The 25,048-nt window shown below is 44.6% G+C and overlaps 1 protein-coding gene across 2 annotated transcripts in view; it reads left to right on the plus strand.

Annotated features, from left to right (window-relative positions):
- Positions 1-25,048, plus strand: part of ST3GAL1 (ST3 beta-galactoside alpha-2,3-sialyltransferase 1) — a 73,277-nt gene that overhangs the window by 23,179 nt on the left and 25,050 nt on the right. Inside the window, exon 1 of one of the 2 annotated variants that reach the window (XM_034065801.1) lies at positions 23,351-23,424. The exons of the other annotated variant lie outside the window; for it this stretch is intronic. The gene's annotated coding sequence lies outside the window, so the exon portion shown is untranslated. Of the gene's footprint in view, positions 1-23,350; positions 23,425-25,048 lie in introns of those variants that run through there. 2 annotated transcript variants of the gene reach the window in all.

Raw genomic sequence — 25,048 nt, forward strand, 5'->3', positions numbered from 1 at the left:
GGGAACATTATCATTACTATTACTACAACTGCTACTATGACTACCACCAAGTAACTCTAGAAACATTATTATTGTTATCATCATTACTGCTATTATTATTATTACCTCTGGGCACATTATTATCATTATTGTTATTGTCTTTTTTTTCCTTTAAGACAAAGTCCCTGCAGAGTCTAGGTTCCGCTGTGGAAAGAGGGCTGCTAACCAGAAGGTCTTAGGTACACAGGTTTGCACTTAGGCATCCTTGTTATCTCTCTGCCCTTTTCCTGGAGCAGCATCTATCAGAGCTGGCCAGGTTTAGCAGGGCCCAATTTCACCTTTGCTTTTGGCCTGCTCTATGTATACTGTTAGTGGGGACAGGTTCACAACTCCAATGAAGTGTGGGTTTGCTCTTTTGTCCTGGTAGAAATAAACCCAATGTAATACAGAGTTGCTGCAGAAGGAAAGCCTCCTGCTCTAGCAAATAAACTATCCCTGCTTCTGCCCCTTCTGTCTCAGACACCCAGCTGAGGCACTGACAGTATTTTCATCTCAAATGCACGGTTAGGAGAGCAGGGCAGGGAAACCCAAGATAAATCTTGTATAATGGATACCTTCTATATAAAGACACATTCCCAGACAGAGCGAGGAGGAGGACTGTGTGTGACTCTCAGCCTGGGGAATAGAGCAGGATGCAGGGAAATGAGTATAATCCCATGGCTCTAGTGAGGACACTGCATTACAGATCCCAGCAGAGTGCTCCAACCTCCTGGCTGCGGAGCAGCTCTTGTGTGTCACAGTATTTATTACTGACTGCTATTGGGTTTTTATAAACCTTATTCAGCAGAGCATTTGCATCTGCATTATTGAAGTGAGTGGGAAACCCACTCTGTCTTTATAAAGTTAGATGTGTGCCTAAGTGTCTTGCTGAGCTGGGATTAATTTAGAGGAAACAAATAGCTGCTCCTGGCTTGGATAGTGAGCAGACTGGGGCCAGTATCTGCAACCTGATGAGATTTGGAATGTTTCATTTGAGGGCTTAATTTGAGATACCTCAGCACACAAGTTTATCAAAATATACAAGCACCCATGAGAAAAGCAGAGCTTGAACCGCACTGAACCACATTCAGCAGCCCGAACACCAATATACACTGTGTTTTCCAAAGTGTGCGGTGCAAACTGTTGGGTAATGAATGTAAAACTGTCCAGAGGGGCATGTATATTGGATGTGCAGACAGTATTATTGAGTTGTGGTCAAACTGACCACAGATAGACCTGTTTTGACTCAGATAATCGGGTAGCAGCCTGTGTGTGAGCCTCAGGAGTTTGGAGAAGGTGTTTCTTGTGTCTTAGTGTGTGCCTGACTCTGCATTCCGGTGCTGGGCTCTGAGAAATTGCCTATTAAAATCAAGGAGGTTTTTTAGTGCATGGATTCAGACTGCATCACTGTGGATTTTAGTTCCTTCCATTCATTTTCCTTTGATTATCAGTACAACGCTTTATTTTAGCGCAGTGTAATATTTTACTAAAGGCACATTTGTAGCTAATAACATTTATGAAGAGGCAGCTTTGACTGAAACTACATCTGAATGTCACTTAAATAATGAATGGGAATGCCATATATTCATTAAAAATTGAACAATGATAACTGTATGTCTGTTAGAGTCCCCTTTCTGATGGATGTGGCCAGCAGCCATTAAAATACAGTGGGAATTCTTGTTCGCAGGCTCACAATTGCTGATAATAACACTCTTGATAAGTATTTGCAGCTCAAGACGCTGAATTTACAAAAGAGGCTCATTGTAGCTAACAGTGGCTCTGAAGATTGAAATGTTACCATCATTCAGCTCTACTTCTTTTCCATTTCCTTCTTTGTTAAGGTCTTATATGTGTAAAGAAAAGATTTCACCGCCCTATCACTCTGTAGAGTTGGTTTTTGGCGGCCCGCTATGAGAAGCTACTCACTTTAAATATTAGCCAGTATCCCCACTGGGTTTAAAGGGGGGAGAAGATAAATCTCCTTTTCATCCTATTTTTAACCCAGGGAGTTTGTATAATTTGGAAATGGGAGTTGAGTCATTAAGTCCATTTTCTACACCCCTCTGCTCTTTCTTCGAAGCCTTCATGTTTCTGAGCTTTATAATGCTTACAGATGCATTGCTGCTGCTGCTGTTTTCTCCAGCTCAGTGATGGGTGGATGTCACTAGGCTCTAACAAGGAGCCTGATGAGGCACTTTGAAGTTAAAGGAAAATAAGGAAAAATCCTCTTAATAGCATCTATCCCAGGAAGTGACTTTGCTTAGCTTACAGTAAATATGTGGTACCTCAAACAATTCATTACCTAGAGTCTTGTAACTCTTTGCTTGCCCTACAAGGCTGACCCAACCATGGCAGTGTAGTACAGTGGCTGAGATGGCTGGCAGATCTGTAGTCTTCATTTTGACCTTGAAAAAGCCACTTAATAGAGGTTTTCCTTTCCTGTCCACTGTGCAGGGCAAGGTTTATCTGAGCAAAAAGTGCTTGCTAAGCATCAGTAAAGCAGTGACTGTGCCAGGACCCTGGGCTTTATCTCTCAAGCCTGGTCAAATAAAAGGTATTAAGCTGGTCTTCTGAAGAAATGCTCCATCTCTGGCAGTGTTCAAAGCCAGGCTGGAGGAAGCCTTGTGTGGCATGCTTTAGTGTGAGGTGTCCCTGCCCATGGCAGGGGGGTTGGAATTAGATGATCTTAAGGTCTTTTCCAACCCTAACTATTCTATGATTCTAAATAGATCTATGAAAGAATCCTGTAGGATTGAGTTTTCTACTGGCACAAAGTGCTGGAGTTCTTCTGAAGGATTTGGCAAGCTGTTCGCGTTCAGTTTTCCTTCTGTCATCAAGGATATAGTCTGTTGACTTTGCTGATTCTTCCCCCCATTCCTGTGTTCAGTTCCGATCTGGCAGCGGGAGCTGGAAGGCTCACATCCTCGTGCATTAAACAGGATGCAGCGCCTAATTATTATCTTGATTAAATTTTGTGATTAAGTGGTCTGTAATTGTCTGTAGGCTCAGACTTCCCAAGATATTACTCAGAGCTGCTTTGACTGATCATCTGGTCAGGGTTGAGGTGGCACTGCGTTGATTAAATCTTACTTTAAGGGGAAATGGCACACATCTCTGCATGCGCTTAAGCTCTGTGGAATTTCGTTACATTTCCCTAGGCTGAGCATTATATAAAAGTCTGTCAAGTGCAGGCTAGATAGGTGATAAACGTTGAGAATATCTCTCTAGAGAGATGTATGTGTAAAATATATTAATGACTCCTTGTTAAATTTCAGACGACTGGAAATTTGTCAGGAATCTGGTATTTTTCTAAGTCTGCACAAAAACCAGAGAAAATAAATATAGAATAGGATCATAACCTCCCTGTGATGACTAAAGCTGTGGCATTTTTAAAGCTAAGGAAGAAGCAATTTTAGGGGTGATTAAATTGAAATCTCAGTCTTTCTCTGACCTCTTAGAAAAAAGCATCTGTGTGTTTTAAATTTTGCTCCTTTAATGTTCTATGGCATATTGATAACTAAAAGTAATACTAAGAAAGCAATTCTGCCTATAACAAAGAAAGGGCAGGCAGGTAGTCAAATGATGCTTTTCAAGCTGGGTGCAGCTTGGACTTAAAGACCTGAATATTACCCAGCAATAATAGCGTGGAGATGAAATCCACTTGGATAAAAAGTACAGAGCAATGCGACTTGACAGGCTGAGTCCTAAAGGGCAGCAGTCTTGGATCCAATAGTCTCTTTCATTTTGAATAATTGCTGTGCAACACAGAATCAAATATTTATTGCTGAGTATAGGCGCATTTGCTTTCCCTGGTGACCCTCTTATAAGCAAATGTGCAATACGATTTTATTACCTGGAGTGCATTTCACACAAGCTGTTTGCTTTACAGAATTAAATAAACCCGGACAACGGACAGTCAATACTATTGTTTTGCCTTCTTGCATTTAAATGCTGTCTCCTAGACAGTTCAATAGCAAGTCAAAAGAGAGAACAGTCCTGTGTAAATGATTCACGCAGAGAAATCTACCTTTGAGGAAAAGCTGGCTAGAGCATCAAAATCATGGGATTGCTTCTCTGTAGACAAAGCATGAAGAGTGCTGCCTTCATGTGAGCAGAGCATCATGATTGACAAGTGGGAATTAGGTTGATTGGAGAAATCTTAGCCAAAAAGACTGTTTTCAAACTGGAACGTCCGGGCAGTGGTGAAGCTTTGATTTTGCTGCCAGTGCAGCATCTGAAGGGTGAAATCATATTTATAGCTGGAAGAGCTTCTGGGAGACATTTGAACCCACAGCATAAATTTATGGAGTAGAAATGTTTTTCAGAGCACAGGAAAAGGACATCTTGGAGCAGCACTTGCCTAGGGAGGGGCTATGACCACTCTTGCCTTTGGGCAAAGCCTTCGATGAGCCCACTATCTCTTCAGTGAATGAGGAATAAAGGCATGTGGTTCTTGGCTTGTCGTGCTGACAGCATATTGCACCGTTGTGAAGAGATTTTAGGAGCCACTTGAAGTGCCAACTAGTGCCTTATTTGTTGTGCTAATGTATTCATGCAGTGTTGACTCTCCCCTGCTAGGAGAAAACTAGACTAAGCAGAGTCAGAAAGGTTAATGTGTTTGGTCTTTTTCTTTCTATCAGCTTTATGACACAAGTGGCTAAGGCATCACAAGGCGAGGAGCAGGAGCTTTGTTGTCTTCATAAAAGCTTGAGAGCTCCACTCAGAGATACAGATCCAGCACATCGCCCTAAACTCAATTGTAGTTGTTCACATTCAGATACACGCTGGTGGTGTTCTCAGCCCCAACACTATGCTTTGTACAGTGTTAAGGTTAAGTCGAAAGGAAGCACTATAAAATGTATATTGGATGTGATTGATAGCACTGCATGGAAGCAGTAGTAAATTCTGAAATGCTGATTTATCATTCCAACACCAGCAGCTGGGTGCTTTATGAGACTAGGATTATAAACACTGGATGACAGGCACAGTGGGACTGGTTGTTCAAACTATACCAGCAGTCTATCCAGTTATTGACAATCAGCACTGAACAGCAGAGAGAAGCCATCCAGATGCTGCAAGAAGTCCTCAGTGTTGCAGATCTGGTGGTGGGATGAAATGGATGCCAAGCCCAATCAGGGTGTTCTGGAGGGATTCTTCCTCTGCATGGTCCAGGATCAAACTTCCAGCTCCATGAAGCAGCACAGGGCACAGGATCATAGCCATAGTGGACCATTTTCTGAGAGTCTAAGCCCAGGTTTGGCACAACAGGTCTTGTCTTGATCAAAGACAGGGGGAGGAGATGTGTCATCTCAGCATCCCGAGTGTGTGATGTGGCAGAGGAATCCTTTCTACTAAATGTTCTTTGTAATCATCTGTGGGATAAATAAACTGCAAGCATCACATGTAGCCAAATGGAATGGAAGCTACAGTGAAGGGGACTGTAACAAGGGGACTTTCTCCTTCAAAACATTTTGTTATTGGTGACCCAGCTTTTTGAGATGAAACTTTTGGCAAGAGAGTTTGATCTGAAGAACTTTTCTTATTCACTCAGAAGCTCCTGCTCTTGCCAACTCAGTAATGTGCTGTTGAGACAGGTAGACAGGGCTGCTTGCCAAAAATAAGCAGGTATTATGCAATAAGCCTAGTTATGTTAATAATTAAAAGATGGACGTACCATTTATTATCTGCTTTCAAATCCAAGTCAGCAATTATCCTGATGATTATAGGCTTGGGTTTTTTTTTCTCTTATAAAGGGAAATGTTATGAAGGGCAGAACTCAGAATTTAGTGTTCTGCCTTTTGATTCCTCTTTGCAGTTTGGTGATTGATAAAAGATGCTGGCACACGTTGTTAGAAGCTTTTCTGTTGGCTTTGTGCTTTGAACCAGCTCTGACAAGGCACATCGAGAGTCCTTCACAGGACCCTTGCTCTAGCTAGAGCAAGATCCTTCTTGCAGGACCTGCTTCTGGAGCTCTCATTGAAGGGAATGGAGTAGATCTAAAGAGAAAGTGCCTGCCCCCGTTATGTTGCTTTGCATTTATTTGTCCCTATTGTTTTGTGCATAGGAGCTGACCTGCATTTAATGTTCCCTGTTATAAACAGATGCAATCTTAAAATCAATCCTGAATTTTTCAGACAGGGACTTCAGATAAAAGCAGCTGGTGGAAATCATTGGGAAGGCGCAGCTGGCTTCATGGGAACTTGGAGCAGGCTCAAAATACACTGACAGGTCCAGCAGTGAAAAACATCTCTGTGGTTGTTGTCACCTACTGTATCCTTCCCCTGCACCCTGGGTTATTCACCTTGCCTCTCTTTAGGGGCTTAATTTTTGTGTCCACATTAGGAGCTCAGTAAATGAGAAGGCAAACGTATTGGGTTTGTGTGGCAAGGCTTTGGTGGCAGGGCACCTTCTGTGAGAAGGTGCCAGAAGCATCCTCCATGTCTCGTAGAGCCAACACCAGCCAGCTCCAGGACAGATCCACTGCTGGCTGAGGCTGAGCCCATCAGTGATGGTGGCAGCTCCTCTGGGATAATGTATTTAAGTAGGAAGCCTGTGCTGGAGCAGGCTCCTGGCAGGACCTGTGGCCCCATGGAGAGTGGAGCCTGCACTTGGAGTAGTCTATTCCTGACGTACTGCTCTGTGTGGAAGGACTCCCATTGGAGCAGTTCATGGAGGACTGTCTTCTACAGGAGGGACCCACCCTGGAGCAGAGGAAGAGTATGAGGAGCCCTCCCTGAGGAGGAAGGAGGGACAGAAACACATGGGATGAACTGACCACAACCCCCATTCCCTATCCCCCTGTGATGCTGGAAAGAGGTAGAGGAAATCAGGAGTGGAGCCTTGGAAGAAGGGAGGGGTGAGGTTAGGGTTTAGTTTTTACTTCTCATTGCCCTCCTCTGATTTGATTGGAAATAAATTAAACTGATTTCCCCATGTCAAGTCTGTTTTGCTGGTGACAGTAACTGGTGCATGATCTCTCCCTGTCCTTATCTCAACCCATGAGCCTTTCACTATATTTTCTTTCCCCTGTTGAGCTGAGGAGGGCAGTGACAAAGCAGCTTTGGTGGGCACCTGTTGTCCAGCCAGGGTCAAACCACCGCAGCAAGGCTCCCCACATTGCCAATGGAGGGAGCAAGCCCCATGGTTGCTCAGTGGATGAATTTAACTTTGAAATTACAAGTATGAGTTGAAAGGGTGGGATCGAGGTGTGTGTCCTAGCTCTCGTCCCAGCTGTTTGTGGGGAACAACTCAAGAGCTTATCCATCTCCATTCACCTGCTCCATCATCCCTAGGTGACTTGTATTGCCCTCTGCAGGAACACCACTATCTGCATAAGGAACCTGTGGGTAATGTCACAGTAAGCACCGTATTTACATCTCTGCAACCTCAGTGAGCATGGTGTTGTGTGAATCTGAGGAGTAGATGCATTTATTGTGAGGGGGGTGAGGCACTGGCACAGGTTGCTCAGAGAAGTGGCAAATGCTCCATCCCTGTCAGTGTTCAAGGCCAGGTTGGACAGAGCCTTGAGTGACATGGTTTAGAGTGAGGTGTCTCTGCCCATGGCAGGGGGGTTGGAACTGGCTGATCTTAAGGTCCTTTCCAACCCTATCTATTCTATTATTCTGTGTGGCTTCTATGCCCTATAGCAAGGCAGTATGTGAAATCTGGGCTTATATGCCCACATGGAGAGGCATAGCTAGAAAACAAACAACTTAAAACCTTAAATTGATAATAGGTACCTCTGTCACACTCACAAAATGATCCTGAATAGGACAGGTGACAATAACAAGGTGGGTGACAATAACATGGTGTCTCCAAGGTGCAGGTAGAAGCAGCAGGTAACTGTGGTGGCTGGTGCCAGGCAAACCAGCACTGCTGCTGCCGGGGGGCCCTGCAGCCCTTTGCAGACACTGGCACAGCTGGTAATGCTCGCTCTGTCTGTGGTTTACTGTATCTCATAAAGAGTTCCACATGCGTTTCCCCCTCCTCTCTCCCTCCTTGCCTTTAAACAGATGGCATTGAAGGACTTTGCCTTTTTTTCCCCCAGTCTGTTTTAGGCTCTCACTGCCTCCTGTCATGTCACAGGCGATGTCCCTGACAGCTGACCGCTGTGCCAGCAAGCTTTTCCCTTGTCCAGAACCCAATCTGTTACAAGGCTGCCTAATAACCCCCTCCTCCTGCTGCAAGCACAAAGCACCCACCCCGAACGGCTGCTCCGCTTGAGCATCAGGGAAGGAGCACATAGAGACTTGGCAGAGATCTATGGGAACAGCAGCCAGCTCCATCTTAAACTAATTCTTACCCCTGCCAGGGACAGCTGCCTAACAACTGCTTGGAGGCTGAAACACAGCCCTGAAAAAGAGGTGTGAAGGGGGCTGCAAAGGGCAAAGTAACATTCTGTTATTGTCCCAGGTTGAATGATTTATCTTTGAAATGCTGAATGCAGTGGGAAAGGCAAGGAGTGGAGCCAGGAGCAGGGGATGGATGTTGCGTCTCTGCCTCAAGCTCTGTAAGGGTGATAAAGATGGATGGCCGCAGGCTTGGTTACCCCTTCTCTGTGTATAAAGCAGAGCTGGCAGCTGCATGTCTTGTGCACGGTGGTATTTGGAGAGATTACAGTCAAAAAGGCTTGTGGTAAAGAGTTGTCTTGGGGCTTGAAGCAGCTCCCTATGTGCCACCTTCTTCTTTTGGTTTGGTCCCAGGTTAATCCTCCCGCAGCAAACCAGCCTTAGTGGGTCAGGAGGTGACACCAGCAGTGATGATGATAAGTTCTATTCTGTAATACCTTCCCAACACGCTTCAAAAGTGATATTGAAGCCCTGTCTTTGGGGGTGTGCGATGTCTGTGTATGAGTGTGACAGAAGATGCTGGCAGCCAAAGCTGAAAACAGGGGTAGATTGGGGGTTTCTCCCTTTGAGGAACAGCAATCCTGAGGGATTTTGCTCTGCTTCATGGAGGTGATGGGTGGCTAAAACTGTGGAAACCAGCAAGGGGTGGATGCTCAGTATCTGTGGGAACTTAGAGCCCAAATGAAAGCACTGTGTGCTTTGTCACCGTGCAGCCTCAAACGCCACCCAGATTTTGTCACTTCAAGTGTGGCATTGGCAGGGATTTATTGTATTTTTCTTAATTTTGTTTTAATTCTTGACTGTCTGGGACTATTGGTGTCTTTCATTTCTTTTGCTTGCTCATCAGGAAGACAGCTCCGTCTTCATTTCTTAATTAGCTTGGTATTTCTACAGTCATTTAAAGATGTCTGGCCAATTTGAAGCAACGTGCAATACCTGTCAAGCCGACTTTACACATCAGGGCTAGATAGCCTGGGGACAGGAGGGCATTGCATGCCATGTGCACTCTCACAAAGCCATGTTTTCTGGGCTTGGGGCAGGTATTGCCTGCAGGAGCCTCACCTGCACATGGGGGAATGTTGCTGATGGGCATCTGGGCAGCAAAGGGGTTTTTTTCCTCTCCAGTAGCACTGATGGGGCTGCAGAAACTTCTTCATTCCCTTTGTCTGCTGTAATGATGCTATGGAGCCGGGTCACTGAATGTGGAGCTCACCCCCATTGTTTATGTAAAGCTGATTTTATCCTGCCTGTGTTGAGCAATTTGAGCTGAAAATCATGTTTTGCCCCATCACTGTTATGCAGCTCCAGCCCTTTGCAAAGGATGAGTTGGAGAGAGCACCAGTAATACCCTGGGGCCTGTAGTGATAGGTCAAGGAGTAATGGTTTTAAACTATAAGAGGTTAGATTCAGACTAGATATAAGGAAGCAATTCCTCACTGTGAGGGTGGTGAAACACTGGAACAGGTTGGTAGATGCCCCATCCCTGGAAACATTCAAAGCCAGTTTGGACGGGGCTCTGTGCAACCTCATGTACTTGAAGATTGTCCCTGCTCATTGCAGGGGTTTGGACTAACTGAGCTTCAGAGGTCCCTTCCAACCCAAACTATTCTGTGATTCTAACACAGGCCATGAGGAGGAAGAGGGGCAATATCCCTCTCATTTGTTTCAGCCCTTGCTATAGAAAAGGGTTTTATCACTGTGAGAGGCTGGTTTGGTTCAGAGCAGCAGAAATTTGGACAGTGGATACATCCTTGCATGACCCCTACCTCCTTGCACACAGCAACATGACCCATATAAGGGGTTAATTCCAACTGTAAGCCCTGTCAGCAGGGCAGTAAACCTGCTCCCACACCCTTCCTGCCCCCAGCTAATCCAGGCAAATCCTCTTTCCTAGTACCTTCTCCTCTTTCTTCCTCTACCTTGGGGTGAAAAGGTGAGGAGAAAGGAAAGTTACAGAAACGCTTTAACCATTTGAGTATGTGCAAAAGAGCAGAATCAGTCTCCTTAGGTAAAGCATAGCCCCTGCTGTCCCTACGGGCTACATGTATGTGGCTGTGCGCAGTCTGCTCAGTCTATGTCCTCCTCCCCACCTGGCCCAGTGCATCCCAGGACTTTCCCTATCATTCCCAGCATAGTGTCATGGCCTGTAAATGAGGGATGGGATTACAGGCTGAAGCTGTTTCCCAGGCCATGTGTATCTGGAAGCTGAGGGACTTTATTTCTCAGGTTGTTCAGGGGGAACCTTATTGCTGTCTACAACTACCTGAAAGGAGGTTGTAGTGAGGTGGGATCAGTCTCTTCTCCCAAGTAACAAGCAACAGGATGTGAGGAAATGACCTCAAGTTGCCCAGGGAAGCTTTAGATTGGATATTAGGAGCAATTTCTTCCCTGAAGGGGTTGTCAAGCACTGGAACAGGCTGCCCAGGGACGTGGTTGAGTCATCTGGAGGTATTTAAAAGATGTATAGATGTGGCACTTAGGGACGTGGTTTAGTGGTGGACTTGGCAGTGTAAGGTTAGTGGTTGGACTCAATGATCTTAAACGTCTTTTCCAACCTAAATGATTCCATATTGCATGATTCTATGATACTTGTACCCCTACATGGCTGTGCAAGCCAGGGTGCAGCTTCAGCACATGTGGATGCTGATCAGCACTATAAGGCGATGCTCTGGAGCGTTTCCAAAGAGTCTGGTTTTGATACAGAGCTGAAAGGTTCACAGCATAGTGTTATAACTGAATGCTGGTCTTGGTTCAATTTCTTTCTTTAACAATTAAAAGAGAGTTTGGGGAAGGGTTTTCCTTTTAGCTGTTTTCTAAGCAAGGGATGGTTTTAAATCACTCGGTGAGGCAGGAGAATTTCCTTTACAGGCTGTTTTCAGGCAGAGTTAGACAAACATGTTAAAACAGTCACATGTAACTGGTGGATGCCTTCTTTGCATGAGTGGAAACCTCTCAGCACCTCACCCAGCTATGAACGAATGTCCAGAACTAAAGCCAAACCACCTCAGTTTCGGGTGTCAGGCTGGAGATGCACCTCACTGGATGGCTGCCTGAGAAGTAAGCACTCCTCTCCTTGGCTGCCTTTCTGGCTGACAGTAGCTCTGTGAGCAGAGATGACTGTGTGTATTTGTGAATCTCAAAGTCTTTATCCTTCTGTATGCCATTTGCTGTCACTGTGAGCCCTGTTGTTGTCTCTCTCCCACACTTTCCTCACTGTTCCGTAGACAAATCAGTGATGCACCAAATCTGCCATGCACGTAAATCAGAGCAGGGTCAATGGAATTCAGAAGTGAGAAATACAACAGGCTGTAAAATGAGAACCATTTACATCAGCTGAAAGTTTGGAAACATCTCTGCAGCAGCGATGCCAGTCACAGGGAACTTGATCTTCTAAACAAAGACCTAGGAGCAATCCATCAGTCTGTTGAGTCACAGGATGCCCTGGTTTCCACCATCTTTTCCTAAGGATGCAAATACCCCAGCAACAACAACTACCATGTTCTGTTCAACATTCCCCTTTTAGAGCATCTTAAAAACAACAATACCCTTCAGCTCATGCAACAGCTCCTCCATAAGAAGTCATAGGTCAGTTCTCCTCTGGGAATGTTTAAGCTGTATTTGTAATGACTTCCCCTTGGATGCAGTCATTATTTTTCAGCATTTACTTTATGGGGTTTTTTTTTAGGGAAGAGGGATGTAATAAAAGTGATTACAAACTCATCTTACCCGGTTTAAAGCCAAGGGCAACAGTGCATTTTAAAGAGTTTCTTGGTGTATAGTTCCTGGCAAATCCTTGAGAGGTTTTAATTAAAGGTGAAATTGCTTAATAAAGGCAAAACACAAATAAAAATCCTGTAGCTTCCACTTACAAAGCAAACTTTTTGACACAAATTGGTGGCTCATTTAAAAGAAAACCCAAAGCCCCAGGGCTCTGCTGCCTGCAGTCAGTGGGGACTGTCAGCCTTTAACAACTGTGCCCATTAAAACTTGCCAGGAGCTTTATTGCTAGAGTAAGTGGTGATATTTGTGTAAGGCCTGTTTTAAAAGTTATCATGAAACTTGTCACTGGAGTGGGAACAGTATCGTATATTCATTGCAGTACATAGTATGTGCAAAAGCTTGCAACAGAAAGAGAAAGCTTATCTGTACCACCTAAACTGGAGGGATGTTTCAGATAGAGAAAGGCTATTGCGATAAATGTGGGATCCCATTCTCAGTGTTTGAAAGGGAGAGGTGATCTTGAACCAGAGAACAGAATTTAGCTTTGGATATTGCTGCTCTGTGGGGTTTGTGCTGCCGCAGTGCTGTTATGGTTGCATAAGGATGGTGAGCCCAAGGTTGAAGATGTGAGGAAACAGCCCATGTGGGATGGGTGTTAATCTTTCATTGATGCAGGATTAAAAGTTCTTAGTTTCTAATGTACCACCAGCTGGGCGGATGTTGGGAATTATTGCTGGGGGAATGTAAGCAGCATAGGCTTTCCCATCGTGGTTTGATAATCAGAGCCTAAGAACAGTGGTCTTCCCTGTTCCAGTCTTCATCATATGTAGAAGAGTAAATCCAGGCTGATGTTTTCAGCATCTGGCCTGCTGTGACCTGGTATATACTAGGTAGGATGTGGTTGGCAGCAGCACAGAGTGGAAGACCAAGGTAACATCAAATTGATTACTGCTTGCTTGTGTTAAAACTCCTGATTTTACAGAATCAGTGGTTGATAGTGTTGATGACTTTGTAGAATTGAAATTTTAGCACTAGATAAATCAAACCCTTCCTCTGGTATTTATTCCTGTATGGATGAGTGATAGTTTGAATTTCTCTTTGAACCAGAAAGCCTTTGAATATTCAAGGATTGCTGGCTACCTTAGCAGTCTCTCTTTTCGTGTTTGAACAATCTAAGTAAGACAAGTGGAAAAGGTACCATAGTTTTGTGCATGTCTGCGTGTGTTTCTCCAGCATTCAGTTATCAGCATCCGCATAACTCAGCATTAACATTTTTAATGTACTTCAGGATGCCCAGTCCAACAGCTGTATGTGCAGCTCTGATGTATGCAAATCCATTTTGCATGCGGCTCTTGACATATTTTCATATTCAGGATTATGGGAAGACTTTTCTGTGCCCCTCTGATGTGTGCTAATCTTTGTTTCTCCAAAACCACTTTGAAAGTCCAGACAAAAAGACAAAATATCTTCCTCACTGAAATGCTGTGGGTTTTTTCTGTACCCAGGGTACCACATAGTCTAAAGCAAAGCTCCCACTGATGGGGTACCAAAAGGCCATACTCATATTGCCTGCTCTGGGCAGCTACTTCTGTCCTCTGGGTATTAAAGATCTGATAGTCTTCTGGATAAAAGGCAATCTGAATCAATTCATTTCATTCTTGACTGCCAACACCTTTGTAGATGTAGGACAAAAGCTGGAATGGGAACATCGCCATATGCACAGAGGCAGGGTGACACCTGGGCTGGGAGCAGGAGCACACAGTACGTTTGGATCCAAATAGGTCAAGTACTCCTATTAGTGATGTATAAGTGATCAATCAAAGTACGTGCCTTGCGGCTTTGTAATTCTGGCTTGTAGCACAGTATAGTAGTTATCAAATGTGTTAGTTGTACCTGTGATATATTATTAATGTATTATTGATATTATAAACTTACTGTGGCTGCCAAACTCTCACAAGTGTGAACAATAAATGGAAAACACTAAGTATTATTTTTCCTTGTCATGGCTTGCCCCAACTGCTGTGTCCAGACCTATGCACAGATGCTAAAACACCTCTGAATTTAATTGTGGGCAGTTTGACGCTTTTGTAGCCCTAGAAAGACTAAACATAAATCCCAGGTAAATGAAGGAGAAAATCCCTGTGGTGTCATTAAACCTTCTCCAGAATGGATTCAGTCTGTCTGATGAATAAATGTTTAATGCAGAGCCGTATCAGTCGGTGTCATCGATTGTAAGAGAAATGCTGTTGGTTTAATGAGGAGCCCATCAGTGTGAACTCCAGTTAACAGCCTCACATTGCCAGCAGCTGCTTGGTATTGCTTCAGGGCAGGAATCCCAGCAAAGAGAGTCTGAGATGCTCACATGGGCAGAGAAATATGTTCCCAAGATTTTAGGGATTATTGACAATGCCATCAATATTATCATTATCATCCAGTCTTTTTCTGCATTTAGAATTATAATGCCATGAGGGTCTCTGCAGTGTACTAATCACTCTCTTAATATCAGAAATCACAGCTCCTTACAGCATATTCTTTGAAGTATGTTCCATGTGAACTACTGTATTTATAGACATATGTTTCCCTGCAGTTTTAACCAAGAAATTGGTGAATGTTTTGCATACTCATAGACAGTCTAGAAAAGTGCCTGCTGTCAATGTGATTGAGTTCTGTCCTGTTGGGTTTGCATGGCAGTGTTTTGGTAGCAGGGGGAAGGCTTCTGTGAGAAGCTGATAGAAGCTTTCCCTATGTCTGATAAGCCCAATGCCAGTTAATTCCAAGATGGACTCAGCACTATCCAATTGTGGTTTAACCCTGCAGGCAGCTAAACACCACACAGCCTTTCACTCGCTTTCCCCCCAGGGAAAGGGCACAGGGGAGAGAATTAGAATAAAGGTAAAACTTGTGGGTTGAGTTAAAGACAGTTTAATATGACAGAAAAGGAAAGAAAGCTAATAATGATGAAGGGATATACAGAACCAGTGATGCACAGTGCATTTGCTTACCACTTGCTGACCAGTGCCCAGCAGTCCCCAAGCAGTGGGTCACCACTGCCCAGCCAGCTACCTCAGTTTCACTGTTCAGCATAGCAGCATATAGTGTGGGATATCCATTTGGCCAGTGTGGGTCACTGTCCTGGCTGCGTCCCCTCTCAGCTTCTTGTGCCCTTCTGTCCTCCTTGCTGGCAGGGCATGAGAAGCTGAAAAGTCCTTGACTTAGTGTGAGCACTGCTCAGCAACAACTGAAATATCGGTGTGTTATCAACATTACGCCCCTAAATTCAAAGCACAGCACTGTGCCAAATACTAGGAAGAAAATTAACTCTGTCCCAGCTGAAACCAGCATACAATGGGCAGCCCAGTCAACAAGAGTGGTAGTGCACAGAGGAAGTCCTGAAGGAAGTCCTGAAGGATGCGCTCCATGGAAGGGACCCACATTGGAGCAGCCTGTTCCTGAAGGACTGACCCTGTGGAAGGGACCCACGCTGGAGCAGGGGAAGAGTGTGAGGAGTCCTTCCTATGGGGAGGAAGGAGCAGCAGAGATGATACGTGATGCACTGACAGCAACCCCCATTCCCCATCCCCCTGTGCCACTGGAGGGGAGGATGTAGAGAAAATCATGAGAGAAGTTAACCCCAGGAAGAAGGGAAAGGTGTTTTAGGATTAAGTTTTTATTTCTCATTTTCAAGTCTGATTTGATTTGTAATAAATTAAACTAATTTCCCCAAATCACATCTGTTTTGCTCATTATGGTAATTGCTGAATGATCTCTCCCTGTCCTTATCTTGATCCATGAGCCTTTCAATGTGTTTTCTTTCCCTTGTTGAGTTGAGGAGGGCAGTGGCAGAGCAGCTTTGGTGGGTACCCAGTGTCCAGCCAGGGTCAAACCACCTCCCACCTTTCATTCCCAGTGTTCTATAATATCATATAATCCTGTATCCTTGCCTGTAATCCTATAAAACTGAAACTAATGCACACACAGGAATTTGCTTCTAGAATACTTAGAGCTTGCGTCTATTTCTACTACTGCTGTTGCCATCCTTTATTTGTCTTTCTGTATTTGGATTACCTGAAAGTAGCATTCTTATTGTCTCTGGGGAATTAGCAAGACTTTAAAAGAAACATAGCCCAATATGAAGGTAAAACCTAAAAGAAGTGACATTTTTCTTCACGTTTCTCCTAGCAGGAGTGAAAATAGAGCTCTTTACAATTGTAGTTTAGTTTGAACTGCTCAGTGTCTTGCTTTCTTGTAATTACCATAAATAGACATTTTCTAGGAGGTTGTTGGGTTTTTTTTTTTGCAAAATGAAAACTAGAATTTTGCATTTAAAATGTCAAAGATGCTTCTTATTTGAAAATTACTTGAAACAGAAAATCAAAGTAGAAAATAATTGTACCTACTGATTCAGTTTTGACAATCTGCTCACAAAAGCCCCATCAAGTAAACTCTGCTTGAAAATCTCCTTGCCAACTCTACATTTGACCTATCATGAACCATTTAAAAACTGAGCTAGGTGCAAACACACATAGGTGTCCTGGAAACCCCTTTGATAGCTCCTTTTTCCCAAGGACAGGGTAGCAGAGCTTTGATTCCAGCCTACAAATAACCTAAGGGCATGGGAAGGTCGAGAGATTACAAGGGCACTCTGTTCACTGTGGACTCTGTGCCATCAAAGGTTGTCAACAGGGATCAAACAGCAGTTTTTACGTGTCCAGTTTCTGCTTCATGTTTTTAAGCTGCTCTTCAAAGTAGAGCTATTCACAGAGATAAGAGTGAATGAATTTTAGTGAGTGCATTTTAGCTTAGGATTTTCGCAGTAGTTATTGTTTTCATTGCCCCAGCTTTAGACTCTCAGTGTTCCAGCCTATATATAAAAACAACACGAAAAGTCCTATCCCAACCCATTTGTGGATATTGACCTACCACAGAAAAGCTCCCATAGTCGCCCAGCAGGTTAAACCTGTGTGTCTGTCCAGCATTGCAGACTACAGGATGAAAAAGGAAAACAATATATTTTTAAGAGCTTGTAGGAGTATATTTGCTGTTTAAAACAACAATGTGTTTGTGGGGAAGGGAGGTTGGAAGATATGAATGAAATTGAAGTACCACTAGAGAAGCAGAGGTGCCATTTCTTGACAATAGACTGTGTGCAAGGATGGAGAGCACCTCCAAAATCACTTGGCAAGAGAGAGGCTGTGGAAGATGTTACTACCAGCAGCTTAGTTTCCTACTGTTGGTTTTCAGCATATCCCTGGTAAGACCTGGCAGCCTCCACCCTCTCAGCTGTAATCACTGCTGTTCACAGCTTGGATGGACATTGCTCTTGTTCTTGGGCTCGTATCTTGATCCGAAAATACTTGATCTGAGAGTTGAGCCAAAGGAATGGACCACAAACAGGTCAGCAGTGGAGCTGCCCATTAAGTTTGAATTCACCATCTTTTTCACTGGCCTCTCCCAGTTTATCCCATGAAGAAGACACCAATGAACCCGTTTGCAAAGGGTGGTTGCTTCATGGTCTGCAGATGTTAAGGTGAGCACTCCCTTGGCACCGTAATGACCTGGAGAAGTTTAGACTGGCACATTTGGTACATTATCAGCAGGACTTTTCAACGAGTCTGACAGGATACCAAGCCTGGCCGCAGTAACAAAGAGTTATTGCATAAACAGTGACTTACTTACATTATAGCCCCCGGAAGGAAAGAATTTGACCCTGAGTTTATCTCTCTAGCCAGTCATCCATGAGTGGTTTGGACTGGAAGGGACCTTAAAGCTCACCCAGTTCCAACCCCCTGCCATGGGCAGGGACACCTTCCACTAGATCAGGTTGCTCCAAGCCCCTTCCAACCTGGCCTTGAACACTGTCAGGGATGCAGCAGCCACAGCTTCTCTGGGCACCCTGTGCCAGTGCCTCAGCACCCTCACAGGGAAGAATTTTTCCCTAATGTCTAATCTCAGTCTCCCCTCTGTCAGTTTAAACCCATTTCCCCTTGTCCTGTCACTACATGCCCTTGTAAAAGGTCCCTCTCCAGATTTCTTGTAGGTCTCCTTTAGGTATTGGAAGACTGTTATAAGGTCTTCCTTGAGTCTTCTCCAGGCTGAACAACTCCAGCTCTCTCAGCCTGTCTTTATAGGAGAGGTGCTCCAGCCCTCTGATCATAGAATCATAAATAGCTTGTGTTGGAAGAGACCTTTACAGGTCATTTAGTCCAACTCCACTGTGATAAGCAGGGATATCTTCAACTAGAAGAGTTTGCTCAGAGCCCCATCCTACCTGGCCTTCAATATTTCCAGGGATGGGGCATCTTCCACCTGTCTGGGAAACCTGTTCCAGTGTTTCACCACCCTCACAGTAAAGAATTTCTTCTCTGTATCTAGTCTGACTGTAACTTCTTTTAGTTTAAAACCAGTACCTCTTGTCCTATCACTACAGGCCCTAGGGTATTACTGGTACCTCATCCTCTCCAAAGCAGGGCTGGAGCTGCATAACACTGATGGTTTTAAATGTGATTTAGAGCTCAAGTTGCTCAACGCAGGCAGGATAAAACCAATATTTGCTGTAGGCCAAACACCCTTTACAGGAGTTGACTCTTGGTATGTGAGGGAGGAGGAGGCAGTGAAGGACAAAACATCTTCATCTTGGTGGAAGGAGGCAGGAATGGCAGCTCAAGGGTACGTGCAGGCTCATGACCCTTTCTGAACCAGAAAGCCCTTTCCTCAAGCACTGTTGTGAAGGAGTTTTCACTTCCAGACCACTCAGCAACATGCCTGTTAATGTCTGCCAAGATAAAGATTTATTTTGAGGCAACAGAATGCAGATTCCCCACCCAAGGTTCTGTTAATCTTACACACATCTTATATAAAAAGCTGTTTGCTTACCCTGGCTGCACGGACCTGTTATGCATGTGGGCAGGGCAGGCTGTGTTAGAGTACCAGGGAGAACTCCCATGTACCTGGCCAGCCCGAGCCTGCTCACTGATAAGACACAATTAGGTAATGATTTCATTTCAGATGCTGGCACCTAAAACATCATGCATTTATGCTCCATAAACCACCTCCAGTTTTATTTTTCTTCACTGTGATGGATGAAACACAGACTAGTAGCTGGCTCCAAATCCAAGGAGCATGGAGGAGTTGCTGTCTTCAGATTTGTCTAAAGCTACTTTTCCTCATGGCTTAGATGTCCCTGAATGGTTTTATTTTCTTGATGAGTTGGATTTGCTTGGGGTGAGCATTTTAATAAATCAAAGACTGATACATCAGCTGTCTTGCCTGACTTCAATGCTGTGACCCTGATAGTGGCAGTCAGATTTAGATGATCAGGGGTGGGGTAGAAGAGTTACAGATCATTTTCTCCCTGATTAAATGACTGGTGAGACTTGGGGCTGCTTTTGTGTGGCTGTAGGCACATGGGACAACAGCACCTATGACATCCCTTTGAGCATTTAATGATGCACAGAAGAGAGGAACCAGTTAGCTCCAAGGAAAAAGCACAGTTCTGTTTAAGTTATGGATGGCAAAAGAGAAAGTCATGTGGCAGCTGGTGCTTTTCCAGCATTGCATGCTGTGGTGGCTTTCTGTGTCTGAGGATGGGGCTAACCTTTGCCTGCCTGTCCCATGGTGCCAGGAGCACGTGAGAAGTCACACCATGAACAAACTGGAGTCACAGGAATTGTGCTGGGGCACAGGCAGCATCCTCTTATGTGTCCAGCCTTCATGCAGCCTTCTATGCTTGGTAAGACTGATCTCCTGGAGCTGGAGGAGGTGCAACAGAGGTCTTGCAGGGGGTCCCAGCATCATCTGGTTAAGTGTGATTCACGTTTCTGCCCTATGTTTAACTCTGACGGGTTGCCAGGCTGTCTCATAATTGCACAGTCTATCTCACGTAGCAGAAGCCTCATGCTCAGAGGTCTCTGGCAAGGTGTCAGACCAATGAAGTGTTTCTGTCTAAATGTCAGCCAGCTCCGGGCAGTGGGAGGCAGCCAGCGATGAGCCAGGGCAGGGCAGACAAGCCTGTGGTTTGGAGTGAGACAATCCCCTCCATTGTTCCTCTAAGCACAGACCTGGGGCGGAAATTTATGTGTATCTTTCCAGGGACAGGCTTTTTGCTGCCCCAGGATGAGACTGCTCTGGGCCTCTGTGGATGTAGTAAAGCAAGATTTAACCTTCCATCCTCTCCGAGGCCAAGGCTTTCAGACCGAGGGTTGCTCAAGTAGTTACTCACGAGGAGTGCGGGTGGAAAGAAAGACACAAAACAGAAGGAAAGATGCTTGAGGCTGTACTGTTTGTGTTGCCAAAAGGCTTTATAACAACATAGCTCTGAGTGGCTTAGCTGGGAAACTAATTCGTCTTTGGAGGTTTTGCAAGGGGAGCGGGATCTGAGCTGTGCTTCTGAAAAATGGGCACTCAACAGTTCTGCTGCCAAGACCTTTTAGCACAGCACTTCTTGAAGCTGAATTCCAGCAAAACTCAATTCCTTGCAGTATGCAGTTTCCAGCTGTAAAATACTGCGGACTGTAGAAGGGTTATGTGATGGCCACCATCAGTCATGAGAGAGCTGCAGCTAATCGCATTGACCTTCGCAGCTTCTATCGGGGAAGGTAGGTAGATGGGGTTTGTGTCTAAAGGACTTTGGGACCTCTGGACTATTCAGGCAGTGAATAGAAAGCTGGAGATATCTCTGTATAGGGATGCTGTTCTGTGTTGCCTCTGTGCTGTTCTGCCCGATGCGCTGTGTCTGGATAATGCTGGCAACTTCAGACTAGTGAAGTGTGTTTCACGCTGGGGATTTAATGTGAGTTACTGGCCAAAAGGCAAAAGCTGGATCCTGAACTGTCAGCATCTAATGTGAGCTAACAGATCTCCTCAAAGTGATGCTGGCAAAGTAGGCAAACTATACCTTAGTATAGAGGGATATTTACAACTTTAGGGGATGAGAGGGAGTGCAGTGATTTCTTATTGTTTTTTCATTATTATTTTCTACCTTTTTTTTTTCCATTTAAAACCTATCTCTTTAAAAAGAGAAATCGAGAGATAAATCATTCTGCTAGTATTGTGTGACTGACCACACAGGTCGTGTGCAATCCCCAAATGCTTTTCCCCTGTATCCTATAACATGTCCCTTGTGCCCAGGCAGCAACTACCCTCCGTCCCAAACATGCTCTGGTGTTGAGCATCCGGGTGGGCTTCATGTCTGGACACAGGGGCTGAGGCTGTCCTGGACCAGCCCTGGGAGGGACCCAGACAGGATGTCCCTTCTTCTGAGTCCTTATTTCAGGTTCCCAACTATGTTTGTGCCATTGTGCTCCTTTGGGCTGGTGCAGACTTTGATGGGCTGATGGCTCCTGGGATGGGCCTTGGAGCCTTTGGGACAGGGTATTATTTAGGCTGCCCCTCCTGCTGTTGTCTTTCTGTGCTCCTCTGTGGGTGTGCAGATCAGCTTTGCTTTTATCACATAACTGAACAAGTGCGGTGAGATTTCACTGCATTTGTAGGTGGATTTGTCAAAAAATATTTCCTGAAGGTGTTAAGGATTGCTTTATGTTAGTCCATTGAACTGATGGGGTTTTATTCTTGCCTGTTAATTGCTGAATTGGCAAGGGACCAGAGACATTCTTCAGATTATGAGTTTACAACAAAAATAAAGATCTACCCTGGAGAAAAAAAAAGAAAAAGGGAAAAAAAGCTCTTTCTGTTCCTTCTTTCTAAAATGTGAGAAGCCAATGTGTTGATCCTGATATATTTTATAATATAAAACATTAAGCTCTGCTTTCCTTTAAGACCATTTAATCACACTGGACCCACTGTTATGCTCAGGACAGATACTGGAGGAACATGCTCCATCTTCTGAACCTGCCCCTCTCTGCTGTTGCCTGTGTCACTGTCATTTCACATTTTCTCTGCACTGCATGCCACTGGCAACATAAATTATATTTATTATTATTAATTATAATGTTTATTATTATTAAGCCTGGCATAAGTTAGTTATCCTGTAGTGTACAAGGATGTCACACATGGGGACAAGGGTATATGTAGGAAGGGGGAGGAGGTGGGAATGTTGCAGGAGAAATCCAGACCACAAATAACACCTTAAGCACACAATCACTTAAGGTAGCTTAATCTGCTGCTTGCCTAGGCTGGAGACACAGAGTCGCTGCACACTGTACTGTAACTCTGTTTAACTCTCAGGGAACCATAGCTGGGATGAGAGCTGGGCACGTAATTTAAATCTCCATACGTGAGGTCCCCAGGAATACTTTCTGGGTGCGAGGCCAAAATAGCCTGTTAAGAGATGTACCAATGCCAAGGTCACGCAGAGGTGTGTTGATAAGGAGCGTGGCTCGTATCACACTGCTCACGTGCAATGACTTAAATTAACTATCGCAGATAGTATCAGGAGGTAAAACATTCCCGGCAGCTAGAGTTGGCAGCTCTGCCTGGTTTCCCACACCAGCTGCTGCTTTGGCATCATCCCTGCCCTTCCCACTTCCCATTGGCAAATCCCATGGAATCCCTTTTGTGAAAATGTATGGATATATGTGAACAGAGGGAGACACAGGGATGGTCTGAGGTGCAGTGTGAGATGCTGGGGAGAGTGAAAGTACTGATGTCTGGGTTGGATCCAGTGTATGTTTTAAGAAGGGAAAAGAATGGTCCTGATCCAAGTTACAGTGAACTTGATGAAAGCATTTTCCATTCATTTCAGCCTTCCTTTTTCTCAGTCCCTAAATCACATTTATAGTCCCCAGAACCTTTCTGTCAGGTTATATATATATTCTTTTATTTCTACCATGAGTATCTGTAGGAAACACTGGCATCCATAGGAAATTGTAAGCAACAAGCACTAAAATAGAGTATCCGGTGTTTATTTCCGCACTGGAAAAGGGCCTTGGGAGTTCTTCTGGTTTCTCACCTTCCCATCACATGCTATAAAAGGCAGGATGATTAGGAATTTGGAGACACTGCAGTCCGCTGCATAAACACGGGTTTGTTTGGGGTTTGCTTTGGTTGTTGTTTTTTTGCCCAATTCTAAATAAGTTTAACCTTAGTTCACTTACAAAAAGATAACTAATAAAAACAAATGGTGAAATAAATGTTTGTTTCGGAAGCCAGAACTGTTTCTTTAATGAACATTACTTCATTTTATAGGCTTTTCCAAGGAAGGCTGGACAGTCCCACTCTCTCCTCCACTTAATAATAGAAGAGCAGGAGCTGTGTTTACAAATGCTGACTTAGCCCAGCATTAACAGCAGTAGGAGTTCCACCTGCCAGCATCGCAGCTCTTGAATTATCTGCTTCATAAAGGGAGAATCAATCTGCTCCTCGTATTTGGCATTGTTTTTTGGTAAGGTTGGAGGCTATGGGTTTGTTTAGAGTAACAACATCTAGGTTAGTAAAACAAATGTGTTTGGGGCTGCCCTCCAGCTGGAGCAGACAAGGCTGTGAATGGGGACTGTGCTCTTGAGCTCCCTTTCTGCCTCTCCAAGGCACAGTAACAGCATCCCCACCACCTTTTGGGTTGTGATTCCCAACTTAAGCAGTTTGGAAGCTTTCTGGTTAGCCCCAAAACTTCCTTCTAAAAAGCTAAAGTGAGCACAGGATTGTTCCCTGGTGCTGTTTAATTTACTGGTGCAGGTGATCCCAAGCATCCGGGGTTAATAAAGCCCTTTGTTGTCCAGCCCGACCCACTTGTCAGCCCTTGAGCTCCTGTAAATGCATTTGTAGAGCCAGACTTAAAAGAAATCTCAAGGAATTTGGCAAACAGCCGCTAATTGAACAGCACACACTACCCATCATGTGCTGTGGATGAGAAACATGAAGGAGAGCAAAGGCTTAAAACCACTGTCTGAGGCTCCTGCCTTTGGATTTGGTTTTATGTGGCTCAGTAAATATATACATGCTGCCTCTACAAACCAGGCCTGTGCTGTCTCCAGGACACCCTGACCAACCCCATTTGGCCTTGCAGATCCTCAGCAGCAAAGCTGGGGATGTTGTACCCAGCTCAGAGCTGTGACCACCAGATGCACTTCTCCATATCCGCATAAGCATTAGATTTGGATCCTGCATCACCGTGGCACACAGGATAGGTTGGAATGCTGGGTTTTAACAGTCACAGTTGTAGTTTTGCTGTTTGTTTACTGGTCTGAAGCCTGCAGCTGAGCAGTGAAGGAGGTTATTGCTGGGCTTGTTCATAAACTACATGTGTTCTGACACAGATGCTTCTGTGATGCTTTCCTTCTTTTTATTTTTAATCAAAAGGGTGTTATTTAACCAATGGCACTTTGGGGGCTTTTTGCAAACATCCGAACTTTGAAAAACCACAACATGTTTTTTTTCCCCACAAAACAATGGCATCGTGGGAGGAAGTGATCCACTTTTTGACTTTAAAAACTCATTTAAATCACTGCTGCCAGCCAGAGGGGAACAGAGAGCAGCTCCGGGTCCCTCTGTGTCCCCCGGCTCATTGAGGCAAAGCAGCTTCCTGCCTCTCTGCCTGGCTCAGGATCCCATGAGATCTCTCTGAGATCACCGGCTGCCCTCACCTACCCTTCCTTGGCAGGAAAAATAGCAATAATCCATGTGAAACAAAGGCCATTTATACTTTGATTTCCCCTGTCTGTCCCAGCACATATAAGGTTTCTTTGAATCACGAGTCCAGCCCCATTGCTTAAGAAATTAAGCTGATTGTGGGGAGGAAGAGAGAGGAACAAATTCCTCTTCTTCCCAATCCTGCTCCTCCTTCTTTGACGAATGCTTTTGTTCAGCTGCTTTGAGTTATGAATACTTTGCTGCGTATCTTGTGGCTCTTGAGGTCAGCGTAAGGGGAGGAGGTGAGTCATTGCTCAAACTGTAATTCAGATACAGCCAGAGCGACGAGGCTGTTTCAATAGAAGGGGACTCAGTGTCCACAGGTCTGTTCTCTGCCCTTTGGGAAAGTTCACCCTGAAACTTCCCCGTATGCAAATACC

This window comes from Melopsittacus undulatus, chromosome 1 (assembly GCF_012275295.1).
Source record: "Melopsittacus undulatus isolate bMelUnd1 chromosome 1, bMelUnd1.mat.Z, whole genome shotgun sequence".
Classification (NCBI taxonomy): Eukaryota; Metazoa; Chordata; class Aves; order Psittaciformes; family Psittaculidae; genus Melopsittacus; species Melopsittacus undulatus.